At 35.0% G+C, this 16,872-nt stretch overlaps 1 long non-coding RNA gene across 2 annotated transcripts in view; it reads left to right on the top strand.

The window, feature by feature from the left end:
* The first annotated feature begins 567 nt into the window (after positions 1-567).
* The window catches only part of LOC118620878, a 30,616-nt gene continuing 14,311 nt past the window's right edge, over positions 568-16,872 (top strand). For both annotated transcript variants that reach the window (XR_004957562.1, XR_004957561.1), the window contains exon 1: positions 568-597. This is a non-coding gene — a long non-coding RNA (uncharacterized LOC118620878). The remainder of the gene's footprint in view (positions 598-16,872) is intronic.

The following is a 16,872-nucleotide window of genomic DNA, read 5'->3' as shown; positions in this document are numbered from 1 at the left end:
TTTGCCCTTGAGAACTTATTTCCCCTTCAGCTCCTCAACTTGGACTCTCCTTACCCCACAACTTGGACTCTCCTTACCCCATAGCACTCTTTTTTACTTTTACTTTTATTTATTTTTTTCATTGAATTTATTGAATTGACATTGGTTTGCAAAACCATACAGGTTTGGCCCTGGCGGATTTGGCTCAGTGGTTAGAGCACTGGCCCTCAGACTGAAGGGTCTTGGGTTAGATTCCCGGTCAAGGGCATGTACCTGGGTTGCAGGTCCGATTCCCAGTTGAGGTCCTGCAGTAGGCAGCTGATCAATGTGTCTCTCTTACACGATGTGTTTCTCTCTCCCGCCACACCCTTCCACTCTATTTAAAAATCAATGGAAAAATATCCTTAGGTGAGGGTTAACAAAACAAACAAACCAACAAACAAACCATACAGATCTCTGTATACAACTCAATTAAACATCATCTGTATGCTGCATGCGTGTGATCACCCCAAGCAATATCTTCTGTCTCCATTTCCTCCACCCTTTGCCCACATCCACTTAGACCCCACCCTCTTCCTCTGGCGATCACCACTCTTGGTGACTGAGTCTGAATGCTAGGTAAATATGTTTTTTGGCTGATCCCTTCACCCTCTTTCATCCAGTTTCCACTCTCATCTCCCCTCTGATAGCTGTCAGTCTGTCATGTATCCATGCCTCTGTTTCTATTTTGTTCATCAGTTTATTTTGTTCATTAAATTCCATATATAACTGAGATCATATGGCATTTATCTTTCTCTGACTGCCTTATTTCTCCTAGCATAATAATCTCCAGGTCCATCTACCCTGTCACAAAAGGTAAGATTTCCATCTTTTAATGGCCACAGAGTATTTCATTGTATATATGTACCCCAACTTTTTAATCCACTCATCTACTGATGGGAACTTGGGCTGTTTCCAGAACTTTAGTATTGTAAATAACACTGTAGTGAACATAGGGGTGCATGTGTTCTTTTGAATTAGTGTTTCGGGATTTTTAGGATATAGTCCCAGAAGTGGGATTCTAGCACCCTTTAAACTTCTCTTCTTCCTCCAAATACCAAGTTGCAGAGGGACTCACAAATCAGTCTCTTTAACTTTGAGGCGAGTTAAAGTTAAATTACTACTCTTTTCAAATTACATTTGCATATTTAAGCCTAATTTATAATTGTGGAATAAAAGATTTTTCTTCTGTTAAAAGGATTTTTAGGCATCAACAAGCAACTGGAAAAAGTTTATTATTTGAGATATTGTGCAGCAATTTCAAATTAAATAGTTCAAAAAGAAAAGTAATTTGAATTCTACATTGGTTTACCTTAAACTTTCATGAAAGCATATAAAACTGTCTGCTTTAATTCAATTGTCTTTTATAATATTAATTCCCATTTATAATATCAGTTAAGAATTTTAAAGAACAGTTATAAGTAAAAATAAAATAAAAATCCTGGATACAAAAACTGCTGTTTGAAGAGGAGATTTTAGCATCTCTGAAAAGTCTCTATGCTTGTGTATAACAAATTTTGATCACATTTTCTTTTTTTTTGGTAAGAGGGGGATAAGGAATGATAATATTGATTTTGCTCTGTGCCAAACACTTTCTTAGACATAAAATTTAATTTTTAACTCTAATAATTACCTCTTTTTTTTTTTTAAAGAGTACATTGATTATTTTTAAGGATTTTGGAAACCTTAATGGTTTTTAAAATGCATTTTTTTTTTGGTTGTTTGAGATTCTGAAGCAAAAGTCTATAGACTGCATACAATTTGGAGCCTTTTAAAGCCATCACATGTGTTTTGTCCGTATGTCATTTGGTCTTCCAATGGAGAAAAGTATTTGTTGTGAAATGCTTTAAGAACCTGTGTGATTTTGTGCTACATTTTCAATTATTTAATTACTTGCAATTTGTAAAAAAATTGAATTTTTAAATAAAAGTGTAATAAATATATTGGGAAAAATGATATTTTCTTCAAAATATTTGTGATTTCATTAGTACTTTTGATGTCTGGTTTTTGGAATAATATATTACATTTGTCCACTTTATGGGACTGTGTGCTCTGTGTGTTGATTTAAGTAACTCCAGAGAGTGACTTTATACAAAAGGACAAAGATTTATAGCCATAAAACCAGTGATTTTCAACCGGTGTGTTGCAAGAATTTTAAAACATGTAATACATGACTATTTAGTCAGGAACACTGACCTCTTTTCCCTTAGAATGTCAAATAAAAAAATGATAACAGCCAACACAACAATAGCCCATCTGGTGTGAATGAATCAAAATTATACCTATTTTATTTGTCAGATAGGCAAAATTTATATTTTTCTGGTATGCCGCAGAATTTTAGTAATAAATTTTGAAAATCATTGCCATAGATTAAAATCAAAGGCACTAGGGCCCTCAAACTCCAGCCATTGTATATAGAGGATGATGCAATGCTAAATGTGCTCAGCATCTGTAGGGCAGGGTGCAAGATGCCAGGTAGTTGTCCTACCCTAGGAAAGTGAGTCATCATGTTTATAGTGGATTCTGAAAAGAATTCCATCTGCTAATTTATCAAGGTTTTTTACTCCATGGTCAGGCAGTGATGTGGTCAATAGCTTACCACATAGCTGGCAAGACTATGTAATTGGTTTACATATGTTTACTGATAAACAGGCAACAACTATATATTCAAAGTGATAGGCTCTTCAAGTTCTCATAAGCATTCAGCCTTATCCCATAGAATATATTTGTTATATTTATTTTCATTGACTGAGAAGTGGACCCTAAATTGATTACTATCCAAACTTTTTGAAAACTTTGGCAAGATATTCTCTTGAAAATGGGCTCTTTTTCTTTTTAACTCTACTGAGGTGACAGCTGTATCCATGATTTTATTTTTTAAGAATTGAATTTTTTAAAAAATATGTTTTTATTAATTTTTTATTTTTAGAGAAAGAGGAAGGGAGAGAGGGATAGAAACATTGATGTGAGAGAAAAACATCGATCAGCTGCCTCCTGCACGCCCCCCACTGGGGATTAAGCCCACAACCCGGGCATGTGCCCTGCCTGGGAATCAAATCAGGACCTCTCAGTCAGTGAGACCACACTCAGTCCACTGAGCCACACCAGCCCGGCCCATGTCCAAGATTTTTAAAGCAGGTCAGAAATATTTTTGCAAAGCACCAAAGGTCAAAGACAGAAAGCTGACTTTTAGTGGACTATTTCTTTAACCAGGTTTCTCTCAAAAAGTTTATATTAAAATGCAGTCTACCTATTTCTTCCACTCCAGATATTAATTATTTTGACAAGCAATAGGGAAATGTCAGTAGTATGTGAACTGGTGAAAACAAAAGCAACGACGTTTCCAAGGATGCACCTGACAGCTCTCAGGAGATTGAGAGAAATGAGAGCAGAATTACAAAGAAGGCTTCAAGTGTTTTATTAATAAATGCAAGCAATTTAAAGTTGTAAAAATTCTTCAGATTTATACTAAACTTGGATACCTTCCTGAATGCATAGTAACTTTCCTTTATAACATTTTTAATACTGTGAATTTATATTAGAATGATTTGATTTTATGCAGGGTAGGGCAAAAGTAGGCTTTCAGTTGTGAGTACATGAAAGTTTTATATAATGAAACTGAGTTTTTTAAATTGAGGTAGGATTGACAAATATATTAGTTTCAGGTTGAAACATAGTGATTTGGCATTTATATACATTTCAAAATAATCACCACAGTAAATCTAGTTATCATACAAAGTTGATATAATATTATTGTCTATGTTACCTGTGCTGTACATTATATCTTCATGACTTGTTTATCTTATAACTGGGAATTTGTACCTTTTGATCTCCTTCAACTATTTCCCACACTTTCCAACCCCTGTCTCTCCTGGAAACCATCAGTCTCTCCCCTATGTCCATGAGTCAATTTTTCTTTTGTTTTGTTGTTTTGTTTTTAGTTTCTACATATAAGTGAAATCATACAGTATTTGGCTTTTTCTTTCTGACCTATTTCATGTAAAATAATACCCTCAGGTTCAATCCATGTTGTCACAAATGGCAAGTTTTCTTTTTTTATGACTGAGTAATGTCCCATTGTGTGTGTGTGTGTGTGTGTGTGTGTGTGTGTGTGTGTGTATCACATATTCTTTATGCATTCATCTATCAATATTCATTTTGGTTTCTTACATATCTTGGCTATTGTAAAAATTACTGCAATGAATATAGAAGCGCATATCTTTCCAAATCAGTGTTTTTTGTTTTCTTTGGATGTATGACCAGAAATAGAAATGCTAGATAGTATGGTAGTTTTATATTTTTATTTTTTTGAAGAACCTCCCTACTGTTTTTCAATAGTGGCTGCACCAATTTACATTTCTACCAACAATGCATGAGGGTTTTGTTTTCATTTTTTCTATATTCTCATCAAAATTTGTTCTTTCTTTCTTTCTTTTTTTAATTTTTAAAATTAATTTTAGAGAAAGAAGGGAGAGAGAGGGAGAGAGAGAGATTGAAACATTGTTGAGAAAGAAACATTGATTGGCTACCTCTTGCATGCCCCCTACAGGGAATCAGGGATCGAGCCTACAACCTGGTCATTTGCCCTTTCTGGAAATCGAACCAGTGACTTCTTGGTGCATGGGACGACGCACAACCAACTGAGCCACACCGGCCAGGCTTTTTATTTTTATTTTTGATAATAGCCATTCTGACAGGTGTGAGGTAATATTTCATAATGGTTTTGATTAGCGATGTTGAGCATTTTTTCACATGCCTGTTTGCTACCTCTTATGTCTTCTTTGGAAAAATGTTTATTCGAGTCTTTAAAAAATTTTTTTTATTGAATTGTATGAGTTCTTTATGTATTTTGGATGTTAACTTCTTATCAGATGTATGATTTGCAAATAACTTCTCTCATCGAGTAGGCAGCCTTTTTATTTTGTTGATAGTTTTCTTCAGTGTGCAGAAGCTTTTTAGTTTGATGTAGTCCTATTTGTTTATTTTTTCCTTTTGCCCTTGCCTTTCAAGTTGGACCCAAAAATATTGCTTAGACTGATGTCAAGGAGCCCACCTCTTTGCTCTTCTATTTGGGTGATTTCTACTACACTGTATTTTGCTAAAATTTTCAGTGTGTTTATTCATTCTTATCCTGAGTTTCGTAAGCAAGATTTATGACCATTACTTTGAAACTTTATCAGCCGAATTACTTATTTCTATTTCATTAAGTTTCTTTTTTTTTGGGGGGGGGGGGAGGGTTATCTAGTTTCTTTATCTGGAACACATTCCTTTGTTTCCTCAGTTTGCTTGACTTTCTGCATTTGTTTCCCTGTGCTATGTGAAGCAGCTACCTCTCTGTGTCTTGAAGTGTTGGCTCTGTAGGAGATGCCTCTTATTGTTTAACTGTACCTTAGTTCTTGATTGTCTCTTGAGCTGTTTCTTTAATTGTTTTAGACCTAGGGTGTCCAGAAATATAGCCTTTCCAGTGACCTAAACCTTCTGCTGAAGGGGCACCCCTGTGTGGGCTGCATGAGCCCACAGTCTCTGGCAGAGTTGTACAAACTGCAGAAGAGGTCATATCTGCTCATCTCCACATCTAGCAGTACCATTTGAGCAGCATGGGGGAGGCAGAGCTGCTTGTCCACTGCTGTAAGCTGGATAGAATGGGGATGCAAATATGGCACCCACTTATGCCACCCCCAGCAAGGTCAAAGGAACCTGGAAAAACGGTGTCCACCAGTGTACTGTTCTTGGAGAGAACTTCAGTAGACTTTTCTTCCTTTGGGAAATATGTCAAGACTATCAGGTAAATCTCCTTCCCCTGTGCTAGGCTTCTCTCAAAATGCTGCTTTTTGTTTGGGTCCTGGGGTAAGTGAGTCTGTGGGCAAACCTTTTACGAGTAGAATCTTTGTTTCCTACAATCCTGTGTTTCTTATGTGTGTGAGTCCCATTGGTTTTCAAAGCCAGATATCTTCCTTATAAACTCATCTCTCCAGTACAGGAGCTAAGAGCTGGTGTTTCCAGTGTGAGGTACAAACCCACTCTCCTCATGGAAAAAAAAAATCATTTATATTTGTATACTTTTGAGGTCCCTTATGATTGTGGGTCTCTGCTAGGGTTGGCATTTTTAGCAAGGGTGTATTTCTCTCTCTTCTACCTGTCTCAATGTAGCCCTTTTTTCTTTGTTGTGGAGCAAGCATTCAGCTAGTTCTCAAGTTCTTTTCAAAGAGAATTACTGCATATGTAGTTGCGTATTTGTTGTGTCCATGGGCAAGAATGAGCTCAAAATCTTCCTATGCTACTATCTTGAATTGCCTTCTAAACTTTATTTTATATGTTATAATAACTATGCCTGGCGTACTGGTTTGGATCACTACATCTTAGGTTTGGAGAGTTCTGTTAACAAAAATAGTCCTTTTGCAGTTAATTTTTATAGTAAGTATTTATTTTTTTATTAATTGGCATCTTTTTTATTTATATTTTTCTGTCTATATTGGATTTTTTATGCTTTCCTTTTAAATAAAAAATACTATAATTTATTAAATTTCTCTTACGGAAAGGTAGACATTCAAAGCTAGTTTATTTGATTAATCAAAATAAATAAAGAGGCAACATTAAGCAGCTTAAAAGATATTGAAAAGGTCATGGGATTCCTGGGACTCTTTTATCTTAAAATTATAGTGAGATTTTTCACCAATTTTTTTGTTTGTTTTTTTTAATCCTGCGATTGAAGCACTATCTTAGATTTCACTGTCATTATTTTCATCGTTTTTCAGAGAATTTTGAATTATATTAAGATATTAAGAACAGCCTGTTTTAATCCTACCCAATCCATCTATATATTCCAAATGGATAGAGTAACTCTATACTGAGAATATAAAGGGGGGGAGGGAAAGCAAAGTTATTAGTATACTGGACAAAGAAGGAAGTAGCCTTAGCAATCTGCCCATCCTGTGTTTCCATAGCAAGATGTTTTCAGGTTCCATGAACTTCCCTAGAGGTGGATTATACTGGCTGCAGAGCCAGCAGAGGCACCCAATCAAGATAAATGGTCTTAACCAATAGCAGCAATTCTTCTTCATAACTGACTCATCCTATATCATTCTCTCATTACTGTCCATTAGGGAAAGATCACTGTTCCACTGGTCCATTTCCCTGAGGCTGCTATATCAGACTAAGGTTTACTTCTCATTTTCTCATGTATCCTTAAGATTTTTTTTAAAAGTACAGGCTTAACTATTTGTGGTTCAAAGTCATTTTCTTGCTTGGGGAATACAACATTTAACTAGTATTGGACACCTTAGCATTTTTGTGTTTTTGTCACATGTTCTAGAATAAGATTACTTATAAATAAATTTTCCAAGAGAAATAAATTTCAAACCAAAATGTATTCAGCATGAGTCTTTGTTTTCCTTTTCCCAAAGTGAGATATAACCACTTTTTTTTTGGTAGGAAATCATTAATTACTTACCAGCTATGACTTTTCCTTTGTGAAAATAACATTAATTGCACAATCAAAAATATTGTAGTTGTAATGTTCAGACTGAAACAGTGATTTTATACATAAAAATATTCATATAGACCTGGCCGGTTTGGCTCAGTGGTTGGAGCGTTGGCCTGCGGACCAGAGAGTTCCAGGTTCGGTTCCCGCTAGGGGCATGTACCAAAATATCTCTATTGGAAGAAGGAGGAGCAAGTCTTCCTTTTTTATTTTTGTAATTTTACCAGTGAAGAAACTTTCTCAAGCTCCCTAATATTCTGTTTGAAAGAAAGAAGAGATTTGGTGTAGCCCAAAATAAGATATCCTCTGCTCCAATGTAAAGTCAAATAAAGCAATAGGCAAGCATCAGAATCAAATTAAAAGGTTGGGGTTAAGATGAATAGTAAGGAAATTCAGTTAAGACATAGTAAGTCTTAATGAAGTGGCTAAGCTAAGGTCTGTACAAGAGAGATTAGAGGTAATCATTCAGAGACTAGAACAGGAAGCAGATGGTATTTCAAAAACAAAACACCGAACTTCAATACCTATAATAAACAAGGATGATCTCTTCCTTTCCTGACCAAAAGTAAAATCTTTTTTCATAACTTCTTCTCTTCTGGTTTATAGTAGTTAATAAAACATTATTTTGAATTACTGTAAATACGGTTTAGTAATATCTTTCTTGCTTTCTTTTTTTAAAATATGTTTTTATTTATTGATTTTTTTTTCTTTAGATAGACGAAGGGAGAGAGAGACAGAAACATCGATACGAGAAAGAAACATCAATCAGCTACCTCCTGCACACCCCCAACTGGGGATCGAGCCCTCAACCCAGGCATGTGTCCTGACCAAGAATTGAACTGGGAGCTCTCAGTCCATGGGAGGATGCTCAATCCACTGAGCCACACTGGCTATACCATTCTTGCTTTCTTAGTTGACTTTTTATTTGCAGTAACTTTTTGTCAGAGGAGAATTCTATTAGCAATTTGGTTATGGTCATTAATTCACTCATCCCACAAATATTTGTTAAGAACCCAATATGTGCTGTGTTACATGGTGCTAGGTTCTGAGATTCCAAAGATGTTTACTATTAAAGGAGGCAAATATATAAATTTATAATTGTGGTAGAAAATAGAATGTTCTAGATTTGTAAAAAAAAATATATATATATATATAAATATATATATACACACACACACATACACACACACACACATATGTGTGTGTGTATGTGTGTGTGTGTATATATATAAGTGGTGGACAAGGTGAAGAAGGTATTTCTGGTAGGGAGAAAGCATTATACAAATACAGAAATCTAAAATAGCATGCCTTGTTAGGTGCAAGAGAAGGAGTGAGAAGCTGAAGAGGAAATTTGTTTTTTGTTTTATTTTGAAGTTCAACATCAATATACTTCACAGAGTTGGGATCACAATATAGATGAGGCATCAATGTACCACTCCAGGTCTAAAATATAGTCCTGTTCAACCCCTGCTTATTAAGGGTAAAAAAATCTTCTACTCCATAACCACAGGAAAAAAATATTTATAAATTTAAGTAGATAATTTTAGTTGAACATGAAAAACTTACTAAGCATGATATGAAATGATACAAAAAGAAAGAATATATTTGTAAACAACAGCTCCAACAAAGATTTAATATCCAAAATATATAAAGAGCTCATACAACTCAACACCAAAGAAACAAACAATCCAACTAAAGAATGGGCAGAGTACTTGAACAGATACTTCTCCCAAGTAGAAATACAAATGGCCAACAGATATATGAAAAGATGCTCAACTTCACTAGCTATTAGGGAAATGCAAATAAAAACTACAGTGAGATACCTCCTCTCACCTGCTAGAATGAATATTTTCAACAATTCAATTAATAAGTGTTGGAGAGGTTGTGAGAAAAAGGAACCCCATTTACTGCCAGTAGAAATGTAAACTAGTACAGACACTATGAAAACAGTATAGAGGTTCTTTAAAAATTTAAGAATAGAGTTACCATGTGACCCAGCAACCCCTCTTTCTGGGTATTTATGTGAAAATTTTGAAAACATTTATTCACAAAGATATACACACCCCTATGTTCATGCCAATCTGTGAGCAGATCAGGATACATGTAATGCTACAAAGCTTAGCAAATGAAAAACCACTGATGGGTGTTGAGCATGGGCTGTACCTGAATTTTAGAAATATCACTTTCATGGCAATATGAAAAATGAGCTAGAGAAAATAAAAGTGAGAGAGAGAAGATCAGTTATGAGTTAAATGCTGTAATATAGAGGAGAGGCAATGAAAAAAAAAAAAAAACTCAGGAAAACCTTAACTAGACAAGACACAAGGACCAATTGAATTTGAAGTATAAAAGAGAGAGAACATCAGAATGACTTCCATGTTTCTTATTTGAGAGATTGTGAGATGGGTACCATTAGGCAGTTAGAAAATAATATGTGACTGTGTTTTAGGAGGAGAATGGCAGGTTTAGATTGGACATGCCGAGTCTGAGCCTGTGACATCTAGATTATTATACTCATTACACAGTGGTCATGTGAGTCTTGAGCTTCGAATACAGTTTAGGCTAGGTACAGATTTTGCAGTTATCAGCATATAGATGTTAGCAATAATTGTGTTGATACCCTTCAAGGGGATTTAATAAAGTGAAAAGAGAGCAAGATTTATGAGGATAAGGACTGTATTTGTCTTTCTTATCATTGCATTGCTAGCATCATTGCAGTTCAGCCCCAGAGACATAGTGACCTTTCATTAGATACTTGTTTAAGGAACACACAGTTCAGGAGAAACTGGAAAAGGGAATGTGGTGAATAATAAGAGAAAAAGGAGGACTGTTAGATGGAAAATTTTGGTGTCAAAGAAACCCAAAGAGGAGCAATTCAAGAAAGATCCTGTCAACAGTGTTTAATGCTGCAAAGGGGTCACACAACATAGAAATTATAAAACTAAGCATGTGCTATTCTTCTTTTCTACAGATATCCAAATACATGTATTTCATTTTTATTTATATTTAATAAAATGTTAGCAGTAGAATGAATGCTAGGCTATGTTTTTGGTAGATAGATTTCTTTTTATTCAATTTCGAATTTCCTTTAAAGCTCTCCAAAGTACATATTTATCAGAACCAACAAATGTACTTTGAATGAGAGTGTCAAGAAACAAAATGATGTTTTGCTGGGTGTAGGTTAAATCACATAATAATAAAATATACAGATGCAAATGCAATCTGGGGCTTCAAGAGTAAAAATAATAGTCTTTTATTTTATTGTATTTCATTTTTTAACATGTTACAACCTTGTGAATTTGCATATTTCACAGAAAGGCAGCTAAGTGCTTTTAAGATCTGGAACAAAACAAAACAAAACAAAACAATAATAATCCTTGGGTATGTTAACTTAGAGTAAACTCACCTAAGATTTTTGGAAGTGAAATAAGAAAGCTAATTGTGCAAGATAGTGGTTCATTCATTCATTCAGTAGATACTTCACTGAGCCCGTACTCTGAACTAAACACGGTTCTAGGTCAAGCAGGTATAGCAGTAAATGAAGCAGTAAGGGGGCATGCTCATGCCCCCTTAGATAATGCAGTTATATATGAAAAGTACATGATTAAGAAAAGTCAATTAATGCTTTGAGGGAATATAATAGGGTACCTAGTTATATAATATATAACAAGATTTAATATGTGCCCTTGTAGTACCAAAATACATATTTTAATAGTCTTACAGAAATATTTTTAACCACCCCAAGGAAATGCTATTTATTCTAAGAATTGATAGAAATTAGCTTAATGAATTGGGAGTGGAGAGGATTGAAGACATATTCCTGGATAGCAAGGACTTCATATGCTCCCTAAGGTAAGAAGGGGTAATCACATTAGGAGATGTGGAAGCAGAAGGAACATTAGAAAGAACATGTTTAACCCTGGTGATTTGGTTCAGCAGTTAGAGCGTCTGCCCAAGGGGTCACGGGTTTGATTCCTGGTCAATGGCACTTACTTGGGTTGCAGGTTCAATTCCTGGAACTGGTTGGGTCATGTAGGAGGCAACCAATCAATATGTCTCTCTCACATCAATCTCTCCTCTCTCTCTCTCCCCCCACACACACTCTATCTAAAAAAAAAAATCACGTCAGGTGAGGATTAACAAAAACAATAAAGGAAAGAAGATGTTTATCTGGAATGTTAGCGAGAAGAAAGAAATGTGGCCCACTGAGAGAGTGGAGAGATGGTATAGAGAGCCTCAGGATCATATGAAAGGTTTGGCTTTCATCCTTTTATGAAAACTAGTAAGGCATTGTAAATAGATGCGTGACGTGAATAAATATGAATTCTTTGATGGATTTCTCTTTGTTTAGAGTATTTTAAAAATAAATACAAAACTGGAAAATTAAAACATATACAAAGAAAGTAGCTATTATACTTAGGATACTGTCATCTATGACTAGGAATCCTCATATGAAAAATTAGAAATAATGATAACTTCCTTTTCTTGGAAACAGTGAATAAAGTGCTTTACATGGTTTCCAGTATATTATAGGCTCTTAAATGTTACTTTTCTTCTTAATCCTAGATAAGTAAAATCATCTGTCCATTTACCAGTTTCTTGTCTCACAGAAAGTTAATGCTCACTGCAGAGGCTTTTCAAGAATATGATTTTCCATTCTCAGCATCCTTGAGTCACCCATTAAGGTGGGAAGCCTGATATTATCATGATGACATCCTTGATGGGCACTAACCTTCAAACATCCTGATTGGGTAGATCTAAATCTGGGAGACCCACTGTGAGATAGAAATGCCTTGGGAAATTTGCATTTGGTTCGAGCCTAATTATAATGATATAAAAATCCCTCAGAAAATCACTTTATATTAAAATCCTCCAAGTACCCTGAGTATCCCGCTTCACCCAAGAAATTACTTGGACCACACCAGACGTTATAATGGAAAGTTCCAGCATTTGTATGCTTTGAAACCCTTGGTTGTTTCAAAACAGCTTTAGTAGAGCAATTTGTAGCAATTTATAATTTTGACTTTTGAATGATTTTTTAAAAAAAACTCTCTAGTATTAAGTGCACATCACATGTTGAAATCCATTTTTTTTTTCAGATTGAAAGTAAACTTAAAAGGGTGGTATAGTTTAATGTACCCAGCAGTAATGGTGCTTAAGAGTGAATGAAAGCCTGCTCAGATTTCCTATTACCTTTCAGATAAGTGTTTGGGAGCAATGGCATACAGTATCCATTTACTTATTTTCTGAATAAACCCTTTTGACAAAGTGTCTAACGACAAAAAAAACCAAACACCAAAAGTAGTTCTTTTCTAGAAAAATAAAGCACCAAGAGGCAGCAGCTATGAATGTTAATGGTTATAATAAAATATATACATATATATCTATATATGTATATATAGGATAAAGTGGAAGGGAGGAAGAGAGAGAGAGACAGAAACATCAATGTGAGAGGTACATCAATTGGTTGTCTATCACACGACCCCAACTGGGTCTGGGGATCAAACCTGCAACCATCGTCCATGACCTTGACCAGGAATTAAACCCAAGACCCTTCAATCTGCAGGCTGATGCTCTAACCACTAAGCCAAACCAGCCAGGGCAATGGTTATACTGTTTCAAAACACATAAATCTTTTTGAGCAGATAGTGGTAGGAAAATAGTCCAGCATGATTAGCATTCTCTGTTGGAAATATAATCAAACATGGTCATTAGAGCTCACATCCAGATTATTTCAGGAAAAGAGCCACATTCATAATTCTGCAGACTTGTGATGTGTGAGCTGTTGATGTCTGTGTTAGACTTATTAGTTTGTTCTAAAAGACATATTATGCAGGCCTTAGTACAGATCTTACAATATTAAAATTGAATGCAGGGGAAACTGCAAAGTTTTGTCACACTGTGGAGTTTTTATACTTCAGTGGAAACTTTGAAAAGTGGTTTAAAACACTGCCCAGTAAAGAAAAAAGTCACATTCCTAGAGAGATAACTAAGAAAGGTAATCAACTTAAGGGACACACATTTTTTTTCTAAACCAGATCATTTAAATTGTTTAGATAAAAAAGATTTGCAGTTTGGCTCTTAAAACCATGGTCTATTAAATAGAAGAGAGAGAGTTTATTTTGTAGATACAACTAATCAATTGCATTAACACTTTACACTGGTGGAATGATTAAGCAAAAAAGCAACCAAGCTAGAAGACAGGAAGTAACAAATTTATTGATTCTTGACTCACTGACTGATGAGGATTATAAAAATTCAGACACCATTTGCCAACAACGATAACTAATTGTCTTTTTAAATGTTTTGAGTGCTCAGAGAACCATCAAAGGATTACTACTACTTATTATTATCTATTATTATTATTACTATTTCTCATCCTGGCTATTCAGTATACATATATGTATACTAACTGTATGCTTACATGCACATAAGAAAACATTAGACAATATTTATAGGCAATGGTGAATAACAATGATTATATCTGATTCTTAAGATGTATGCAGGTTTTTCTATCACAACTAACAATTTGAAGCTAGTCAATTTTGGTACTATTAATATTAATTTAGAAACGGCATAAAAAATACTAAAAACAGAGAACAGTAATGCCCATATGCTTATTTTGAGCTAGGTGCTCTGTTGAAAGGAATGAGCATTGCTTTTGCCCTGGAGGAACTTACAGTTTAGAGGAAGAAGATAAGCTAAGAAATAATGGTGATGGTATGTGAGGAAAGTATATAACAGAGAAAGATAAATAAACAGTAAAGTGCTTACTCCTCTGTGGAATGTCCTGTGAAAATTTGTTGAGAAGAAGGTAGACAGAGGGAAGAGCATAGTCAAGGACTGAGAGGCATACAAAGTTACCATTTGTTCAGATAACTGGGAGGAATGCAGCAGGTTGAAATTATGGTCTGTGTCTGACTCTCAATACACCTGCTCCCCCCACCCCCCCATAATCCTTAAACAAGCTAATCTCATTACCCAAGTAGTTCAACCTATAGGCCTGCTACTCCTGCAAATCCTCCTTCTTTATTCCTTTATTTTTCACTCAAATCAACCTAGTGCACCTACTGAATCTCTCTTGTTTTTCTTCTGTTTTAATAAAATCCTCTGCCACTGCCTTAATTGAGCCCATCAAACTTTCAAGTCAGAGCTACAGCAATAGCTCCTAAACTGGTACTTTACCAGAGACCGTTTGAATGTACTGCACATCGTTTGCCTTCCAGTCATTCCACACACTCTCTTATCGGTTTCTGAACAATCATCATTCATGCACTGCTTGCTTGCCTGCTCTTTCCTCCAAGCAAAATGTCCTTTCTGTTCTCCTGCACAGAATGTCCTGACTTCCCATGCAGTCTTCAGGACTCAGACCCCAGTCACGCATTCAGAGGAATCTTACTAACTCCTCCTTCCAGCTCATCAATTCTTTCTCTGTGTTTCCATGGCACTTAACACTTAATCTAACATTTGTCATATTTTACTGTAATTACCTTGTTACCTGATTTAATTTCTATGCATATTAAACACTCTTCCAAGAAAGAATCACAATTTATTTTATATTTACCGTAGGTTTTAGCATAGACCCACATCTAGGAATAAAATAAATGCTTTATAAATAGTTAAGTATTTAAATGTTCATACTAGTAACATTCAAAATGACTAATATTGATTTACTAAGCTTACAATATTATATACAATTATCAGTTAAAGTGTTATTTAATTGCACAGAAGTCTGATATTAAAATAAAATTAGAAATAATAGGGGCAGAAAACTGTCCTTTCATTGGAAGGGTGCTGTGAATGCCCATTACCTCCTCTGTTATAATTCAATTAGAATATCTGTTTAATCAAGCATAATTTAATATCTTGACTTAACCAGAATCCTCAACAATTGTAGGATTGACATTAAAATGCAAGGACAGATGTTTTCCAGGCTTTAGTATGTAAAGATTCAGAAACTGGGAATTTTCGTCTTTGAAATAGGGTGCCAAAAATGTCTGCTCAAGTCCAGATAGCTCGGAGCTTTTGGATGAATGTTGAGGATTATAAAATGTCAGTAACTCACGTGGATAATAAAGGATCAGAGATCTCTTAGGACAAAAGGGGCAGCATGAATTATTTCTCTTGATGAGATAATACAACAGATTGATTATTAGGTCAAACTTAGGAGAGTTAGAGATTTTACCTGGTATCAGATTTACTAGTAACTGCAAGGATATCAGCCACCTCAAGGACTAGTGAAGCGTGGTAAGGTCTGACAAAGCCAATGTCACTGCCCAGGTCTCTTTCTGTTGCATGCTCTGGTTATGATTTAATATATGGCCTCTCAAAGTGATGTGTGTGGCTAAATCACATACACAACGGGTACTGTTTCAATCATGATACATCTCTATTTTATACATAATTATAATTACATAGCTTACATGTTATTTCTCTTGATTCATAGATTCTAGGTTTTTAAAAAAAATTATTATTTGTGTAATTGTATTTTTCCATATGCAATCCTAGACAGAGCAGGTATATCCTGTTAAGAAGCATTCTATCCATAAAGACTTTTTAATGTTTTTGCCTGGAAGCCTATCATTAGCATATTTAACAAAAATTTGACAAGTTCACCTTCCTTCTTCTTTTGGGGGGTGCTTCCCCACTCTCGTATATAGAAAGAACAGAATGCAATCCTGACGAATCATTTCCTTCCCACCTGATACTGTTTCCTTCAGTTGTTCCCTACTTGTCCATGGATATGATATTTCTGGTATGGTGTTGAGACTGGGTTACATAAGATGCAACTGGTAGGAAAAACTGTTGTTCCTTATTGTCCTTTGGAAACATATAAAACCTTTTGGAAGCTTCTTACTTTTTGAGTCATGACTATAAATTTTCTTATGTTTCTTCCAGATAGTGATCTCAGCCTTAATTTATGTTACTCAGGAATTTAGTGAAGGGGGAGACATACACAATAGACAACCCCATGTTCTTTAACATTAATGTGATTTGGAGGCAAAGAAAAGAGAGATAGACTCCATGTAGATCCAGATACTGTTTACATGACACCTAAATAATTAAACCAGAGGAAAACTGTGGAAGTTTAAGGAACTCAAAGTAATTGTTGGTTCTGTCAAAACACAGATAAGGAATTAATCTGCTGCATCTTTCACTTTTTGGCTAGCGATACTGAACTGGATAGTTTAAAGCAGGAAAACTTCATATAACAAAAGGGAAAATAATATAAAAATTCTTACTATATCCCCTTTAAAATGGAAAAGGAAAAACAAATATCAAACTCATCTGTTCCTGAGAACAAATACCATCTGTTAGCCTTCATGTATCAATAAGGAATAACAAAATCTACATTTCAAACAGGAGCCTCTTTC

Source organism: Molossus molossus, unplaced genomic scaffold (genome assembly GCF_014108415.1).
Source record: "Molossus molossus isolate mMolMol1 unplaced genomic scaffold, mMolMol1.p scaffold_m16_p_8, whole genome shotgun sequence".
NCBI lineage: Eukaryota > Metazoa > Chordata > Mammalia > Chiroptera > Molossidae > Molossus > Molossus molossus.
This window is presented reverse-complemented; position numbering and strand designations above follow the sequence as displayed.